At 42.0% G+C, this 12993-nt stretch overlaps 1 protein-coding gene across 1 annotated transcript in view; it reads right to left on the reverse strand.

Annotated features, from left to right (window-relative positions):
• Positions 1 to 12993, reverse strand: part of LOC109475100 (15-hydroxyprostaglandin dehydrogenase [NAD(+)]-like) — a 24306-nt gene that overhangs the window by 7888 nt on the left and 3425 nt on the right. The window lies entirely within an intron of this gene.

Genomic DNA, 12993 nt, shown 5'->3' on the forward strand with positions numbered 1-12993 from the left:
TATAGGTAGTACTCAGAACCTGAACATATCAAATTTTTGTAACTTGCTTGTGCAGACCTACATGATTAAAACGTTCTCGACAGATTCAGCACATTCTACCACCCACCAGAGGAAGGCAACAGCGGCCCGGTCACACTCGATCATCAAAAAACTGAACCCCGGTAAGGCCGTACGGGACGTTACATGAACAGTGCCCAGTCATACATGCAACTTGGACTCCTTAACAACTTAAGAGAGATATTATAGTGACCTTGACCATTTATATCACTTGTTTATAATTAGCCTGAAATTGTTGTGCTTTTTAACTTGTCGTAGTAATAGATACAAATATTTTTAGTAATCCTTCAGTACTCATACTATATATGTAAATATGTCTTCATCATGTCTCTATTCGAATTGTAATTGTCCTGAAGAAATGTAGCCGTTACGGCTGCAACCTTTGTGACCGTGGTATTGAAATAAAACATTCATATTGTTTCTTATCTTTTCAGAAACAAATTTACCACTGTACTGCTTTAGTTACATACTTGATGGTAATATGTTTGTAGTAATATACATCAATTGTTACAATGTATCTATACAATTACTTACAATTGTTATACCACCATTATACTCTTACTGATTCTTTCTAAGATTAACTCAATAGATCGCATCAGTTGGACAACCCCAATTTCTTTATGTGTATAGCCTGAATCGGCGGCAGTTGGATACATTACGCCGAACGACTTCTTGCGCCTAACACAACTAACTCGAAAAGAATCTATATCTGCCACAAAGATTCAGATGCCGAAATACAACTACATACACAGTTTCAGAAATGCTTTATTTCATGAGAAAACTTATTTCCATCAATTTCTTTCCATTATTTCCAAAATTCTTACATTTATTCTCATTTATTTATTATTATTATTATCATTCAAATATACTTATGACAGAGAAACATATGTAAACATTGCATAGCCATGTGTAAACTTCGCACTAGTGATAATCTCTTACGTATAGAATCCGGCAGGCATAGCCGTACCCCTCTGAAAGATAGAAGGTGCGAATTCTGTAATCAATTATATGTTGAAAACGAGATACACTTTCTACTTGACTGTACATTATATAAAGATGAACGACAAGAGCTCTTCCATACTTTTAAATGACAATTAGACAACATATGTAAGAAAATGTCAAAGCAGGACATGTTTAAACACGATGTCATGCAAGAACGAATGTAAAGTATGTAATTAATTATGTTTCCAAATGTTTCAAAAAAAGACAACAAAGGGCAACTAACAGTAGATGATAGGTAGTATATAGTATTGTTGTAATGTATAGATTTCTAGCACTTTGAATTAGAATATATCTATATCTGCCACAAAGATTCAGATGCCGAAATACAACTACATACACAGTTTCAGAAATGCTTTATTTCATGAGAAAACGATTGAAAGATTCATATAAAGATTCATCTAACAATAATATGTGGAAGACGAAACGCATTTTATATCAAATTGTACCCTCTATAGCAATGACCGAAATGGACTCTTTGACGTAGCCTCCAGATTCTACCCAAACTTTCACACATATACAAATGAAAAGAAAACCACTCTCCTCTTAACATCCGAAAACCCACAAATTATAGAAAAAGTGGGATCCTTTGTCTTCCTCTGTCTTCAAAAAAGAATTGAAACCCAGTAGTTTTTACCAGTAGATTCTTACTAGTTATCAATAGTTCTATATGTACTTATTGTCTGTTTTTATACCATATCTCTTCTGTTTCTGCAATTAGCCCTCGGGCAACAATTTGCAATAAACAATTGATTATAATTATAATACTATTCTATTGTACTTTCTCTATTCTGATCAGGAAAATGCTCATGTCGATTGTGATGTCACCTGGCACCTGGAACAAATTAAAACACTGTTAACAGATGCAACTGTTGTACTAATCATCATTATATAATTTACCGTATCTACATATACTTATGTATGCGTGATATAACTCGGTTGATTTATTCACAGCAAAGACAGGGGAGGAAGTAAACGATAAACGGTTAATGTCTTCAGATGTATTTACTCAGATTTACCGAAGCAAGCTGTGCGAAGGCAGGATGCTGTCTGCCTTCTGCAGTGAGTTCCTGGACATGTAAAGTCACTGAAACAGAAAGGTATTCTTATCAGTTGGCCTATCACATTAACTTTTGAAAAGAATTGTCAGCATGTTGCTTCGGCATGGGGAAGGGGAGCATAGTGATTACGAATGGCGCAAAATCATGGACGCAGTTTACGAATTACGTTAATCAGGACGATTTTGAAATCAGCTTACGGTGTACTAGTAATTCACGGATTACGTTTTACGTTGTATAAAGGTAACGCCTATGCTTAATGTAGTATATAAGGGACCAATTACGCCTTACGACGAATTTGCTGCTGCTGATTTTGTTTTACTTACCTGCTTCCCCCTGACGAGACCTCTCCTCCGCCGAGGCCAACAGCGTCCCATTTGGCCTCGTTACTGTAACCCTCAGCGCTGGCGATGTTGTCGTTGGTGGTGCCTTTCTACAGAAATGATATATTGAAGATGTCTTTATTACCTCCATGAAAATGGAGCTATTGTTTTTTTGGCGCGCGCGTGTGTGTGTGTGTTTCCCGTACATTTGTAGTCAGCATAACTTCATAACGCCTTTATGGATTATGATGATATTTGCTATGTTGGTAAGTCTTGGGAAGACGAAGGTCAAGGTCAAATATGGGTCTATTGGTGGATGACCTTGGTACTGAAGCAGAATTTGCAGCTGGTAGCTGCCACCGTACAACATACACCGGGGTACCTCACGGGTGGCATTAATTACATGACCCGGGACCACTAGAAGTTGAACAGCTGTATTTGAAAGAAAGGAATTGAAGGTTTTTCAGACATGTACACTATTAGATGCAAATTATGCATATTAACACTCTATTTTATGGAGGTTTGAGATTTACGAACTCTTGTTTGTGCTTGAAGTTTGATTAAAAGATGACATGTTGGCTTTCAGAAGGAAGGTGATGACACATTTATATCAAGAAAAGTCAATACCTTGCTTTCCTGGTCCGTTTTTCGTACCGTCTGTTTTTCAGGACGACCTTCACCTCTTCCCGAACGCGCCCAAAGGGCAAGTGGGGGAAGGTTTTCAGCACCTGGCAATGATGACGTAAGGGTTACTTAATCATGAATGATTTAGATGGAATTTTTAGTCATTTAGCGATGGTGTTTAATTATTGCTGTGTTGTTGACACAATTATACACATGCAAATTATTTGAAGACAAATGGAAATTTTATTGGAAAGCAAATCAGCCAACTGCCAGCCTACCGTGACGTCATATGGCTATCGCTCGTATATATAAAGGCACGTTAAGCAGGCAGAATTGTGTACCATATCAACCGCCTTATGGAGGTGACGGTGTGCGGAGTCCTCAACACCATATCTGTCCAATGCTGCGCGTACTTCCGTCTGGAAAATGGGTAAGTGCAATGTCATTTATTTTTCTTGTTCCCTGTACCTTACAAGCCTTATAAAGTTGAATAAAATAACTTCCGCTACTTATGCTTAGGTCACATTTCCAAACCGGGGCCCGACCGGGCTGTTTGTATGAACGAGAAATTAACAATTAATATGAAGAATATACAGAAATACTGCTCATGATTGTTACTAAGAACTTTTCTGCGTTTTGTTCTCTTTCATATCATATTTTTCGTTCCAAAAAGATGGCCGGCGGGGCCACGTGTGGGAATTGTGACCTCAGCATTAGTTGTCGTTTTTGCAACGAATGTGGATTATCAAAGCAACTAAATACCTACTTCACATGACAAACTCACCAAAAATGACTTCCTTTCGGGAGTCATAGTGCCCCGGCGTTTAACTAACTCTGGTGGGGTGTTCCCACCGCCATTAGAACTCGTGGAAGCTGCCTGAGAAGATCGTGACATGGCTGTAGTGGAGCTCTGCTCGTGTGGGTCGTACAATGACCAGGGAGACAGGAACACGACTGTGATTTGCAGGTGTCAAAATGCAACGTGGCACATGCCATGAAAAACGCGCGGGCTTATTTATTTCATCGTCCAATGAGAAAAGCCTACGTAGGACCATGTATTACCTGCACTTAAGGCACGACTGTAACACGACCACAGTGCCACGTGGCGACATTCTTAAAACGCGAAGCGGAACACGTGGCACATGGCGGTGGCTAATTAAGGGTGAATGGCCCGCATATCCATTGTTATATATTGTGTTAAGGCCTGCTTCTTTCTTAAAGTATGAAATGAATCATCGCGTAAGCGAATCCGAAGTTCCTGTATGGCGCATAGATACTTTGATTCTATGTGGATTGTATACTAGAATGTTATGACTATTAATGACCAACTCACAAGTGTGTATTTTAAGTAATCTTTATTTTAATCATCATGTGGTACAATTTCTCTAATGTTTTGTAAGAGCTGTGCAATTCAGCTTTTGGTTTGCAAACATGCTTGTAATAAATAAAGCTTAAGGAGTCTACCAGTACTACTACTTCTATGCAAGTCGATACATAATCGCAATCAAGGAGGTTGTATTGAACCTCCTCGTCCCAATTCATGGGCAATTGCATTAATAAATTGACGTTAAAAATGTACTTTACAATATTACAAATTTCATTTTAAGACGAAAATTTCCACATACAATATTGGTAACATGGAATTTTTATACATACAAATGTATCTTAGTCTAGTCGTTGTCGTACTCCAGGTGGTATGCATATCTGTCCCTCTGATTAGTCAATGTCAATGTGTACGAACAATTCATAACTTCCTATGTTACAAACGTGTACGGATATTGACACACTGATTGTCTATCACTACACAGCTCCGAAACAAACAAGAACGTGTTGGTGTACTTCCTGTAAAGGACGCTACAAGTGGCACCCGAACACAGTCTTACGTCACCAAAAGCAGTGGGGTTACCCTCATACGGCAACGTCAGACAGTGACGATAGCCAGGATCCCAACCCAGCTAAGCATCGTCGCACAGAGGTACAATAGCATACCCGACCACAGAAAGAGTATTTTATGTGTGCGCAATTTGATTGCCATATACATGGATATGCATCTACGACGATGCCTTGTGAAAGAAATAATATGTTGCAAATGGAAGGTATTGTTACGAGTACCAATATTGTTACTTACATGAAAAATGGAGGTATATGTTTTTGGCGTGTCTGTCTGTGTGTCTTTACCTTCGCCAAGAAGGTTATGTTTTCAGTAGCGTAATTCTATAAATCTGCTTTGTTCGATAATAGGACTATGAAACACTTGTGACATGCAATTGAGACCAAAAAAAAACATCTGAGGATAGAGATTATGTAAATGAGGACCTAATTTGCATAATTAGGGAAATTTTCATGATTTCATAGTTGTAAATGCTGGGAATTTCATAGTAGCCACATTTGGAAGTTAAGTGAAGGCGAACATCTATAAATATAGTTTATTCAAATCATGACCTCATTTGCATAATTTAGGAGGAAGTGCTATAATAGCCCTTTTTTTAAGATAAGGCTGTCATTGGGTGGAGAATATGATCAACTGATATAATCCATACAAATGAGGCTCTTGTTTTCTGTGTGTTTGTGTTGCCGCACATTTCTAATCAACATAACTTCAGAACTCCTTTATGTATTGTGATGATATTTGGTATGTTGGTAGGTCGTACGAACACAAAGGTCAAAGTCAAATATGGGCCTCCTGGTGGCTGACGTTGTTACTGCAACAGAACGTATGTAGCTTATAAAGAGATGTACATTATCAAATGCAAATTATACAAATTAAGTCATAATTTGCATAATTGATTTTCATTTCATATATGGTAACCTTCATGTTTTGGAATCAATTTTGTACCGGTTTCTTTTAACTTGTAACTTTCTCATTGTTCTGTCAGTCCTCTGAAGATGACACTAGCAGCACAAAATCAGATCCTTTAATGGTGAACATCGAGGAAGGCAATCCAGCCGACAATGCTGCTGATACGCCCAACGACCCTGTTCATCCCGAAGACATGAGCGATCCGCCCAACCACCCAGTTGAGCAGGAAGACATTGGCGATGACATAGATTCGTCGGATGATTCTAGTGAAGCAGAGGATGATGCAACTTACAGCAGTAACACATCCAGCAGTGATGAAGAGGTTGCTGCTGCCGCCCAAAATGATCCAGATCCAAATGACCCCCTATATCCGAATGCACATTTGGATATGAAAACGGCAGTAGCCATACTGGCGGCTTGGTTTGCAACGTCTACTCTGACAGAAAAGAAATTCGCTGATCTCTTAAAGATCTTCCACTACTTTTTGCCGCCTCATAACATCATACCAACAACTACTAAGAAATTCAAAAAAGTCATCAAACAGTCAGTAATAACCAAACACAAATCACATATTTGCCCACGGGGTTGTTTCATTTATGCTGGAGAAAACGCTAGAATCCAGGAGTGTCCTGTCTGCGGATTGACGAGATACAAGGAAGGCACTCATCAGCCTCGGAAAGTTTTCCATTACTATTCAATCCGTGAGTATCTGCACTGGCTTTTCCAGACACACCACTTCGGTACCCTGGTACAGACACACGCCACGCGTCCGGCCAGGGCCGATGATGACTCAAGACATGACATTCAAGACACATCCATGTGGCGAGGCCTGTATGCCCAGGATGGGATGTTCAGGGGAGAAACCAGAGGATTAGCGTTAAGCATATCAGTTGACGGCATATCTCCATTCCGGACTAACCCCAAGTACTGCATGTGGCCTATCGTAGTTACCATAGAGAATCTTCCGAGATCAATTCGGAATGATGTAATGGCCACGTTCTTATATGGAACGGTGTCTGGTCCGAGGAAGCCAAACAACTTAGATATTTATCTCAAACATATGGTTCATGACCTTGTTCCATTATCCGATGGTGTTCCTAACACTACTGATGTGGCTTCCCAGGAAACCTTCACCATGCAAGCAAGAGTTGTATGTTGGAAGGCGGATTATGAAGGACACAAAGTGTTGCTGAAGGTGGTTGGCGCAAACGGTCTCAGTGGCTGCGATAAGTGTCGTGCTATGGGAGTGAAACCCGCTATGATCAGGAGGACCATCTTTCCCCAAAATAGGTGTCATCTCCCACAAGACTCACACCTACGAGAAGCAGGTCAGGGACATTTTCTGACAATCAACGAGGCTGGGCAAGTGCAGAGCGACGTTGGTGAGGACAGGACACATCCACGTCCACATCGGACCCACCAACAAATGGTTGCTGCTGGCGAAGAGGTCGTGCGGCTACGTGGACAGCATAGACGTGGTAAGTACTTAACAAACCGCACACTAATCATTAAAATCTCTAACAACAATTTGTACCAAAGTACTGTTGATTTCGGGTCGTTACTCCAGAAGAATTTGCTCAATCACATGCCATCCGTTCGTAGTGTGTTCTTTGATAAGGGCAGCCATCAATCGATTGATTTATAAGTAAATTCTCCGGTACTAATGACAGAACATATTGTGTATTTTGTTTTCAATTGTTACTCAGCTGAAGCCAATCGCCTGCAGAAGCAAGAAGGGATCTGCGGTGTGTCAGAAGTTTGCAGGATCCCATACATGGACATGGTGTTAGATGTCCCAGTGGACCCGATGCACGTCATTGCTGGGTTCACCCTTAAGGTAATATCAATAACCCATACTTTAGCCTTAATGGTCATATGAAAAATAATGAATTAATCCTATGTCCAGCCTAACTAATTTAGCCAAAAGCATAATTCTGACGCATATTTTCCCCTTTTATTCAGCTACTCACCATCATCACTACCGGGGGCAATCTTGACGGCACACACATCCGTCAATTTGAAAGAAACGTCGGAAGGTTCGATGCAAACATCTTGCCTCGTGTGGATGGTGATCCACTACCACTAGCCCCTTGGCAGCTGTCAGACGACGACATCCGCGTGGCTGATGAGCGACGGGCCGCCATCAGGGGAATAACAGGCAACCCATTCCGGCCTGAAATCCCGATGTTTGTGGACGGTGGTTCCACCCTAAAATCTGAGGAGTTGTTACAGGTGACGATCATTTTCATTATCACCATCACTATCATTTTCGCATCACATTGACATGAGTACCTTTGGGTTACAACATATTTCTTCACTTTCAAGGCAGTAGCTGCAGGTCCACTGAAATACTGCCTCCGATATATGTTGGGGGATGACCAGCGTGAGGCAGTGTTTGCTTACTGCCATGCTATTTCTGAAATAGTTGATGCCACATCACTGGACAATATTCAAGATGTACAGGTCAGTAACTTGTGAACAGAGTCAAAGTTATATACATGTTTGTAGTACAAAGAGGACTACTGATACCAATATACCTCTAAAAGGAGTCTAACACAGAGGCTGTCCACAGTGATCGTATTAGTCCATATTACATGTTGGAGACCTTTGTTAGTCCGGGAAGGAGGTATACCTCCTGGCGGAGTATTGTGGGTAGACGGTATTTCGTGTTCGCAGCCAAAACACAGGGTTCCCTTTGTTTAATCGGCATGCCATTTTCTACGTCGTCTGGAGACATGCCCGTCTTTTACGGGTCTTTATTTTAGCTGTGGGGCATATTCAAGAATAGATGTTGATTTAACCTTTCGTAAGATTCTTGCATCAACAACCGGCAACCGATCAATCAATTGTGCATTGCACCGATGTTACAGGAAAGTGTTAGTATGGCCATGGCATTGCTGTCGAAGTCGTTCCCATGTACTCTTCAGACTATGCTCTTCCATCTACACCATCACTTGGGTCAAGCGCTTGAAAGGTTTGGAACTATGCAAGCCTTCTGGCTGTTTCCTGTGGAGAGAAGACACCATGCCTTCAAACAGATGATGAAATCTGGGAAACATCCAGAGGCTTCGCTGATGAATAGATTCCAGGTAAGGCAAACATTTAAACACAGTTCGGTACATATATATGACCGCTTTTCAACAATGTCGAGGGTGATGGTGGGGTGACAGATTACAAATCAAACCAAAAACACATAATACAAAATAAACTGTAAATCATTAGTCCATTATAAGTCCAGGGGCCTTATCATACTCCTAAATATTCCCAATGACTGGGCTGGTGTATAGCGTCATAGTGTACAGATTAATACAACCGGGCTTTAGAAAACACCGCAAGTTGAATGGAATATTCAACGGTTGACACTTTATTTCCTGTTCGTCAATATAATTTCCATGACGTAAGGACTTTACTTTGCTCTTTGTCCTACTTTAATTCGTTGTTTTTGTTCCAACTTGGTATCGACGCACTCCCTATAGCTTCTATTACGTGATGGCTTTGTTCGGATCCTTTACAATCCTTATTTGATTTCCATACATGTAGATATGAAACTGTCCTCTACAGAGTACATCAGAGTAAGAATGTCCATCATGAATGAATTGTAATAATAATAATAATAATGCCCAAAAATAACTTTCCTGCGTTGCTCACTTCAGTACTACTTCTTTTAGCTGTGTACTTGATTGCAGTCGTGTACTTCCTTACAGTACGTCCTTGCTGGCCAGGCTGTGAAATACAATCAACAGTTGCCTGCAGATTTGATGGATCTCTTCGAAGACTACATCGAGATCGATGACTTCGAAAGGGCTTACAACAGACGGCAACGTCAGGGTGAACGCGAGGACGACTATGCCCACGTAGTGATTGGAGATACCAGCTCTCACATGCGCTTTAGCGACGTGGCTCAGCGCCTGGGGGCGAACCGAGCTGGCTCCTTTCACATGCTGTTTGGTGACACTCAGCTTGTAGTCTTGGATGAGGAGGACACTGAACTCCTAGCAGATTTTTACAGGTTGGTCACCTTGAACATATGCGTTTGTCAAGGATATCCGTTATAACCGCATTTGTTTATTTTATGCCTGGGTATACTTGAACAAAAATTTCCTTGCAACTCTAGCATAAATGGACTAACTGAAATCGAAACAAATCGCATGGAATCGAAACAAAGTCAACTTCCTTTCCAAACGGTTTTGTGGCAGAGTTTCGTTACTAAAACATTGTGCTGTCTGTTTTACTATTAGCTTAAATAACAGTACGTGCGAGGAACGGCCAGAAGTAGTTGTTTACCAGCAGGCTGCCGTACCAGACGTGGATCGACAATACGTCATACAGCTCAGGACTCAGTGGTGGGAAGAGGAAGCGCCACGTCGATCTCACCCTGCCAAGACTACGGCAAGCTATCTGTTTGCCCGCTTTACTGATGACAATGCCATACCTGGGGCAACAAATGAAGTTCAGTATGGCGGGGAAACCCAATACTACTGGTTAGGACGAATTGTGGCATTTTGGTTTCATGATAGACCACAGGACAGGCCAGAACAGCTTGTCAAAGTGAAGTGGTTTGCTGCGCCCCGTCGAGATGAACAATCTAACTTGTGGTACGTTGACTCCACTCAGCCCAGCAGCGGAATGACGGTGGAGAACATTTTCAATATTAGAACCTGTCTTGCACTCATTGCGAAAGAAGAGGACAGGATCTGGGTGCTCTCGATCTACAGATAAATTGTGATATCATTCTAACTAATAATCCTGACCCCAGAGCGGCACAACATAGTACCTATCAATGCTGTGGATCGTTACTGACTATAGATGTGTCTATCAACCGATAGTTACGGTGGAAAAAGTACCCGCTAATGCTGCGGTCACATTTCCCAAACCGGGGCCCGGCCGGGCTGTCTTATGGAACGGAAAGTATGGTATAAAATACAAAACCACACAAAAACGTAGAAGAAATTAATGATGAAAACGTATTTGCGTATACCATTGGTATAAATTGTTGGTTTTCCATCAATCGAAACAGCCCGACTGGGTCCCAGTTTGGAAATGTGACCTCAGCATAAGCGGAGGAAAAAGTACCCGAATTTTGCCGACAGGTGATCCAATACCTGCTATTGGCACGATTGAATATATGACGGTGGAAAAAGTACCCGCTAAGCGGAGGAAAAAGTACCCGAATTTTGCCGACAGGTGATCCAATACCTGCTATTGGCACGATTGAATATATGACGGTGGAAAAAGTACCCGCTAAGCGGAGGGAAAAGTACCCGCTTTGAATACATGGCGGTGGAAAAAGTACCCGCTTAAGCGGCGGTCACCACCCGCCGCACGTGTTTTTGTCCGTACGTTTTTTTGCGGGGAGGCCAATTTGCTATGTTTTCTTTTATGAAACTGTGGGGAAGGACTGTCATAATCAGTACGTCAACGCACGTACGGAGGCGGTAGTCACCACTTACGAATCCCCAACATTTGCCCACATTTTTGCATGTAGACAGCACGCAGTTGCACGTACGGCGGGTTGTGACCGAGGCATTAGCGGAGGAAAAAGTACCCGGATCGTGCCGACAGGTGGTCGTACGCCAGTCTGCTATTGACAGGATTGAAACCATAGATAAAGCTTACCTGTCATCATAATTTCTTGTGTGTGTGTGTGTGAGGAGGATTTTGTTCCTGAACGTCACATTTTGAAGGTGAGACTTTTTCTTTCTTTTCGTCAACTTCAGTACCTATTTCATGTCAATTTATCATTGTCCTACCAGTATCTTTGGTCCTTAGCCATTTGTCCTTTAATGGTAGAGTGCCAGGAAATGGTATACTGTAACTTTGCTTTTCTTTCTCCTGAGGCAACCGACCTTCAACGTTACACTTCCGGCATGGAATTGGTGGTCCTGAAGACAAAAGTTATGTTTATTATTGTTCTTCTTGTTCTTGTATTTTTGGAGTTCTGTTAGCCTTCGGTCATGAGAAATTATCATGCGCAGAGAATTTCTTGCGTGTCCATGTTGGGAAAGACAGAGTAGTGATATGCAAAAAAGATGCTGATAGATCAGGTGTGACTAATTAATGACAGGACGCCACTACACATTCCATATGATAATTACTGAATTGATGAGGTGTCAGAGTTCACAACGCATGCTCATTTGGCTGCATTTCGCTTGAAAGTCCGAACATGTCGGACGGTGCCGACAAGCTCTCGAAGTAAGTCTTCTTATCGTTTGTGTCATTACTAATACTATTAATTGCAAGTATGCTGTCACGGCCATAGAGTGTTAGGCGAAAAGCGGGGGACAGTTGCTTCATCTCCTAACTAATAACTTGCATAATTATGGCAGAAATAAGTTGCATGTATATGGTGCCAAGTAACACAGCGGTCGCTCGAATTTCTTGCAGAGTGGTACAGAATTTACATATCGATGACATGGAAGACGACGACGACAGGAGAACACATGAGGAGGAGGAGGTCAGGGGAACACATGAGGAGGAGGACAGGGGAAGGCAGGAGGAGGAGCACAGGAGAAGACAGGAGGAGGAGCACAGGAGAAGACAGGAGGAGGAGGACAGGAGCAGACGGGAGGAGCTCGAGGAGGCGGAGGAAGGACTGAGGTCGGTAACTAAGATACAAGTCCGGGAAACATGAAAGGTTAAGGGATAATTCAGTTTGCCGTCCCCATGATGCATTGCGAAAACAGGGTGGCATACGTGTGACGTCAGCATTGGGTGAAAGCTCGTTGACAATCGTCCCCCCCCCCCGTCCCGGTTGACCGAAGGTTGGTATGATGTAAATGGCCTCCTTCAATCCTCTCGCAAAGTAATCACGTGTGAATATGTTGTGATACTTCTTAACACCCCGACCTGGGACGCCTATGTTCCAGAAACCTGTTGTTTTTCTTCAATTGGGAACAGTTTCATTGTCATTATATTGAAATGGTTGATTATGCCATAAGCCTTTGTGTTCATTACTGTGTTCATTCTGTGGAAATTAACTGACCACAGAAATCTCCCTCTTTTCCTCAGGAGAGCACGATGGCCGCGTGTCCATGGGGTACGGGTTCCACCGCATGAGCAGCTGCAGCATGCCCCGTGGCCCTTCGGGGTTCTTTGGTACATCTTTTGGTGGTCCAGTCCATCCGGCGGCGTT

The sequence above is a fragment of the Branchiostoma belcheri genome, unplaced genomic scaffold (assembly GCF_001625305.1).
Source record: "Branchiostoma belcheri isolate BF01 breed outbred unplaced genomic scaffold, Haploidv18h27 scaffold327, whole genome shotgun sequence".
NCBI classification, from domain to species: domain Eukaryota; kingdom Metazoa; phylum Chordata; class Leptocardii; order Amphioxiformes; family Branchiostomatidae; genus Branchiostoma; species Branchiostoma belcheri.